Raw genomic sequence first — 6,531 nt, 5'->3', positions numbered from 1 at the left:
GAGAGAGCAGTAGGTCATCCACAAAAATCTGCTCTACCCCTCCCCATAAGCCAGCTGCTTATATTGGGTAGAAGGGCAAAGATTACATGGGAAAGTAAGAATGACAGTCATGGGAAAGTCAAGGAATAATGGTTACAGGTTACAGGCAATGTGGGCCTGGGAGGTGGCAGAGGGGAAGTGCCTCTGGGCACCTGCAGGACCAAAGTACAGGCAATAGGGGTTGGGGTCCCAAAGGGCAGGCAAAGGCAGGCCTCCGGGATGAGAATGACAGGCGGTTCTCAGAAAAGCAGGATGGGCTGCATTCTGATGTTAGCTCCCATGTGCCAGGGCGTACAACTCTCACCAGGTCAGAATGTGCTTTCTCTGATCAGAACAGAACAATCACAGTTAACAGAGCATGGTTGATATTTCTTATAATTATTGCTAGTCCCCACTATTCCGCTTCTGCCCCTAACAAAAAGAGCAGGGGCATTTATAGAAACTAGTGTTGTATCGCAAATCAGCAAGCTGGACAAGACACCTTAATCAGCCAGTTAGTTAGGAGTCATCTTTATTGCATGCAGGTTCAGAGCAGATGACCTCTGTCAAATTCTGAACAAACACAGGAGGGAGTATTTCCTTTTTATATCCTTCTAGTTCTTTGTGTAAGTTATTTTTGTAGACAGCGTGTAACCTTGAGTACATATGCTGTCTATACAGACACCTGTAACTTTGAGTATCATATCTATACAGGCACCTGGCATCAATATCAGCGTATCAGTTAGATGGCTAGCTTGCAAGGTCAGACAATTAAGTTTATCTTTTCTATTCAAGCAAAAAACAAAGTTATTTTACAGTCTAAAAATAACAGAGTTGACCTACAGAATAAGAGACTAAGAATAACAGAGTAGTTCAAACAGCAGTTTTTCCAAAGGAGTGACCACTATGCTTCAGCTGTTTGATGGACTTGTTACCAAGCAAGGGCTCGCTGTCTGATGTGCATAAAAGCCAATACCATGGCACCAGCTTTTGAGAAAAGAAAAAAGCTTTATTGTGAAGTCCATGAGCAAGGAGTTCAGTCTCCCCGATCCAGGTTTTGGGGCATGGGCTTGAGGGGTCGGCACGGGGACTGCCTGGACAGTGGCCTCTGAAAGTGTTCTGGTATTCAGGTCCTGATCATGTCCGGTCCTTTGGCTCCATGGGCGGGGGACGGTGGATGGAGATAGGGGATGAGAGGTAGGGGAATGGGCAAAGGTGGAAATCTGGTTCGATGAGTAATTTGCAACATTTTTTTCCTCTGCCGCCTGACTTGCAGTTTTGTTCTATTGTCTCTGAAAAAACAACTCAGTATCTTGTAAGAAACAGAATAGGACCATCAGAACTGGTTCTGTGGTTACAGAGTCATGACGTTTTTGATTATTCTTTTCTACCCACTGATGAATACCATCCCATCTCCCACCACCCTTCAAGGTCTCAGTACTCAAAAAAAGAAGAGGGTCCCGCCCAGCTGGTGTGGTTTGGTGGTTGAGCCATCTATGAGCCAGGAGGTCACGGTTCAGTTCCCAGTTGGGGCACATGCCTGGGTTGTGGGCTCGATTCCCAGTATGGGTGTGCAGGAGGCAGCTGATCAATGATTCTCTCTCATCATTGATGTTTCTATCTCTTTTCCTCTCTCCCTTCCTCTCCGAAATCAATAAAAATAATTTTTTTTAAAAGAAGAAGAGGGTTCTAGGACACGAGAAACAGAGACCCTTGGGACTTTGAGCTGAATAAAAAGCCCACCCTGCAATTGGTTTGGGAGGTTCAGACCCCCAGAAAGCTGCACGGATAACGTGCAAGAATGTGATATCTGAAACCTGTAATGCAGAAAGGGCCTTACAGAGGGCCCCATCCTGAAAGAACCTTTGTTGTTTCCTTTTATCATTTACACCTTATTCACTATTGCAAATGGATACCAAAGATGTCCTGAAAACTGTTAAAGGATATTCACCACAAACCACCCCCACTGCAATCACAGTTCTCCTCCCTAGAGGTAAATAATTCCACCCTCTCCTCCCCAAATCCTTTCAAAGAGACCTAGAGGGTATTTGAAGAGAGCCAAATGGTAGAGAGCTTAGTTGGTTTTCTCCTTCCTTACTCAGGTTGTGCTAAAATTTGCACCCCATTGGAGCTCCCTCTGGACGCCACTTATAAAAGAACTCACTGTCCCTCAGGTCCTCTCTTCATCTTCCCAGCAGTGTGGGTGGAACAGGAAAAGCCTTGGGAAGCTCCATCACTGTGGTCCTGGCTTGGGCTAATGGATCGGTACTTCAGTCAACATTATCCTGGACGCCGGGTACAATCCTGGTGTTCAGCAGCTGGTCCTCCCACCTGGTCACTGTCACTGGTGAGGTAAAAGTCCAGGGACACCAACGCTGGCCCTAGAACCAACCGAGGAATAGTGAAGGTACATGGCATGATCTCAACTTGAACAATCTCAGAATTTTCTAAAAATGACATTTCCCTCAATGTTCTGGGTTGTATAAGAAGTAGTGAGTTCCCTGTCTTGTTTGCATCAGATTATCTGATTTCCAAGTTCTCCCTTTCCTTCTAGAGATGGCACCAGGCAAAGATTGAGCTTTTGGGGCCCAGCAAAACCTGATAAGTGACCCCACTCCTCCCCCAAGATTCCAAGGCACAAGGAACCAAAAGGGATATAAAGCTCAACTGCCTGTGGATAATAGCTGGTAGATGGTGCCAAATCCTTGCATTCATTTATTCAACAATTCCAGCACGTCATAATATCAAGAGTTTCATCAAAAGGTTGATGAAACTTGGGGACTCAACTGGGTTGAGTCACACATATAGTCACCTGTTGGAAATGGCTAAAGGCATTTCCCAAACCTGAATAGGAAACTGATTGTGGCTGCCAGACAGTTAAAGGGCATCTTAATGTACATGTTATTGCCTCCTACTGGCCAAATACCTGAACAGCCGTAGGCTATCCCCCAAACTGACAATGCTTCTGTACCCTTTGAAATCTTAGCCTTTGAAGTGTATTATCTCCACCTTGCCTTAGGACAAATTGTGTTAATAAAAGCAAGGGTCCTAGACAAGGAGTAAGTCTTCAGTTCCTTTATCTGAAGGTCCTTTGACCCCCAATGCCTTTCTAAATTATATCTCATCTCCGGACTCTTTATTAGTCTCTGGATTCCTATGTCATCTACGCGAAGCCTTTTCCAGATTCCTGAACCCTTCTTGATGCTGGGACATGAACCCCGGCACAACAACTAGAGGCCCGGTGCACAAAATTCATATACAGGTAGAGTCCCTAGGCCAGGCTGGCAATCAGGGCCGATCAGGTTCCCCACTTCCCTGCCTCCCTGCCTTCTCCTTCCCTCACTTCCTCAGCACCCTGCCACCACCGCTGGTCACCTGCCATGTTCCGCGCCACTCCCTGGTGGTCAGCTCACCAGGTCATAGTGAGCGATCAAACTCCCATTCTCGTGGTTGAACTCCCGAGGAGACACTTTGCATGTTAGCCTTTTATATCTATAGATTAGTAGTTAAGCGATTCCTAGGACTGGTATTGTCTCACCCAGGTAGAATATATATATATATATATATTTTTTTTAACTTTGTTATTTTAATGGGTCTCAAAATTCTGTGACAGATTTTTGGTAATGTTTCCATTAAAGAGTACTGATTTTAAAAACTAATAACTTAAAAACTGCCACACACACACAAACGAACCAAATGGCCCACAACACATTCTCCTTTCCTTCTGAAGGTTTTCCGATGTCTTGTCATTATTAACCAGCTTTTTACTATTAAACTTAAATGGCCAATTGAGACAAACAGTTCCGAGACCGTTCTTCCACCACTGGTTAAGACGGGGTGGCAGGTGTTGGGAATAAATATTCATTTAGCTTCTGAGCTTTCTGGGCAGACTTGGTGACTTTGCCAGCTCCAGCTGCCTTCTGCTTGTCCACTGCTTTGATGACACCCACAGCAACTGTCTGTCTCATGTCACGAACAGCAAAACAGCCCAGAGGAGGGTAGTTAGAGAAGCTCTTAACACACATGGGCTTGCCAGGAATCATATCAACGATGGCAGCATCGCCAGATTTCAACAACTTAGGGCCATCTTCCAGCTTTTTCCTAGAACGACAATCAATCTCCTTCAGCTCAGCAAATTTGCAAGCAACATGAGCTGTGTGACCATCCAGCACCGGTGCATAGCCAGCACTGATCTGGCCTGGGTGGTTCAGGATAATCACCTGAGCTGTGAAGCCAGTTGCTTCCCCTGGTGGGTCATTTTTGCTGTCACCAGCCACATTGCCATGACGAACATCTTTGACAGACACGTTCTTGATGTTGAAGCCCACCTTGTCCCCAGGAAGAGCTTCACTCAAAGCTTCATGGTGCATTTCAACAGGCTTCCCTTCAGTTGTAACATTGACTGGAGCAAAGGTGACCACCATGCCGGGTTTGAGAAGACCAGTCTCCACTCGGCCCACAGGGACAGGACCAATACCGCCAATTTTGTAGACATCATGGAGGGGCAGATGCAGGGCCTTGTCAGTTGGGCGAATTGGTAGCAGGATCCAATCCAGAGCTCCAAGCAGCGTGGTTCCACTGGCATTGCCATCTTTACGGGTGACCTTCCATCTCTTGAACCAAGGCATGTTAGCACTTGGCTCCAGCATGTGGTCACCATTCCAACCAGAAATTGGCACAAATGCTACTGTGTTGGGGTTGTAGCCAATTAATGTACGTGCTAACTTCTTTAACAATTTCCTCGTATCTTTTCTGACTGTAGGGCGGCTCAGTGGAATCCATTTAGTTAACACCAACAATCAGCTGTTTCACACCCAGTGTGTAAGCCAGAAGGGCATGCTCACGAGTCTGCCCATTTTTGGAGATACCTGCTTCAAATTCACCAACACCAGCAGCAACAATCAGGACAGCACAGGCAGCCTGAGATGTGCCTGAAATCATGATTTTGATGAAGTCTCTGTCCTGGGGCATCAATGATGGTCACATAATACTTGCTGGTCTTGAATTTCCACAGGTAGATATCAATGGTGATACCACGCTCACGGTCAGCTTTCAGTTTATCCAAGACCCAGGCATACTTGAAGGAGCTCTTCCCCATCTCAGCAGCCTCCTTCTCAAATTTTCTCGATGGTTCTTTTGTTGATCCCAACACATTTGTAGATTAGATGGCCAGTAGTGGTAGACTTGCCGGAATCTACGTGTCCAATGACAATGATGTTGATGTGATTTTTTTTTTCCTTTCCCATTTTGGGTTTGATTTAGTGGTGGTTTTCACGACATCTGTGTTCTGGCGGCAAACCCGTTGCAAAAAAGGGGAGAATACAACTTTAACAAAGAAAGTTCCCTCCCCCATGAGACTCACATTTTAGTTTGTTGTGGGAGGGAAAAGAGAGAAGCAGACAATAATTAAGATAATAAAAATATAGAAAAGGATAGGTTGTGGTAAGTGGTATGGAAAATTCAGTAGGTAAGAATCAAAATGATTGCAATTCTTTCTATTTTTAGGAATAGAAAATATATGGGGTGGAATAAATAGAACCATATGCTTTTTTGTTGTTGTTAATCCTCACTTGGGGATATTTTTCCATGGATTTTAGAGAGTGTAGAAGGGAGAGGGAGAGACAGAGAGAGAAACATGGGTGTGAGAGAGACATATAGATTGGTTGCCTCCTGCACACACCCTGACTGGGGCTGGGATCTAGCCAGCAACCCAGATATGTGCCCTTGACTCGAATCGAACCCGAGACCTTACAGTCCTTGGACTGATGCTCTAACCATTGAGTGACGTGCTAGAGTAGAACCGTATACTTTTGATAGACTTTTTTGTTTCCGAAAGATTTACAGTAAAATCCTACCACCATGCCTACCTCGTTGGAGACTGTTCCATAGACCACTGGAATGTCATGTTGGATCATTGAGAGGCTCAGACAAACACCCAACTTTTTGTCCTGCCCACACTGATTTATGAAAAGGGGTGCTTTTGCTAGGTTTGCTATCTGGTTTCCTACATTTAAAAAAAATTTAAATTCTTTATTGTTTTAAGTATTACATATGTCTCCTTTTCTCTGCACTGACCTCTTCTCGACTGTTGCCTTCACCCTTCTACTGTCTGTGTCCATGGGTTATGCTCATATGCATGCATACAAGTCCTTTGGTTACCCCCCATCCCCCAACTGCCTCTCTGAGGTTGGACGGTCTGTTTGATGCTTTTCTGTCTCTGGATTTATTTTTGTTCATCAGTTTGTGTTGTTCATTATATGCCACAAATGAGTGAGATCATGTGATATTTATTTTTCTCCGACTGGCTTATTTCACTTAGCATAATGCTCTCTAGGTCCATCCATGCTGTTGGTAAGAGTTCCTTTTTTCACAGCAGCATAGTATTCCATTGTGTAGCTGTACCATCATTTTAGAATCCACTCATCTGCTGATGGGCACTTAGGCTGTTTCCAAATCTTAGCTATTGTAAATTGTGCTGCTATGAACATAAGGGTGCATATATCCTTTGTGATG

The 6,531-nt window shown here is 44.8% G+C and overlaps 1 long non-coding RNA gene and 1 pseudogene across 1 annotated transcript; both read right to left on the bottom strand.

The window, feature by feature from the left end:
- Nucleotides 1-1,006: 1,006 nt before the first annotated feature.
- On the bottom strand, nt 1,007-2,888 carry LOC106724037. Its single transcript, XR_001359786.1, has 2 exons — nt 2,183-2,888; nt 1,007-1,330 (listed from the first exon to the last, which is right to left on the bottom strand). It is a non-coding gene; the product is annotated as an uncharacterized LOC106724037 (long non-coding RNA).
- An 878-nt stretch (nt 2,889-3,766) lies between these two features.
- LOC102260279 lies at nt 3,767-5,316 on the bottom strand (annotated as a pseudogene).
- Between the last annotated feature and the right edge of the window lie 1,215 nt (nt 5,317-6,531).

The sequence above is a fragment of the Myotis brandtii genome, unplaced genomic scaffold (genome assembly GCF_000412655.1).
Source record: "Myotis brandtii unplaced genomic scaffold, ASM41265v1 scaffold698, whole genome shotgun sequence".
Taxonomy (NCBI): domain Eukaryota; kingdom Metazoa; phylum Chordata; class Mammalia; order Chiroptera; family Vespertilionidae; genus Myotis; species Myotis brandtii.
Note: the sequence above shows the minus strand (reverse complement) of the source record. Positions and strands in the feature narration are given on the sequence as shown.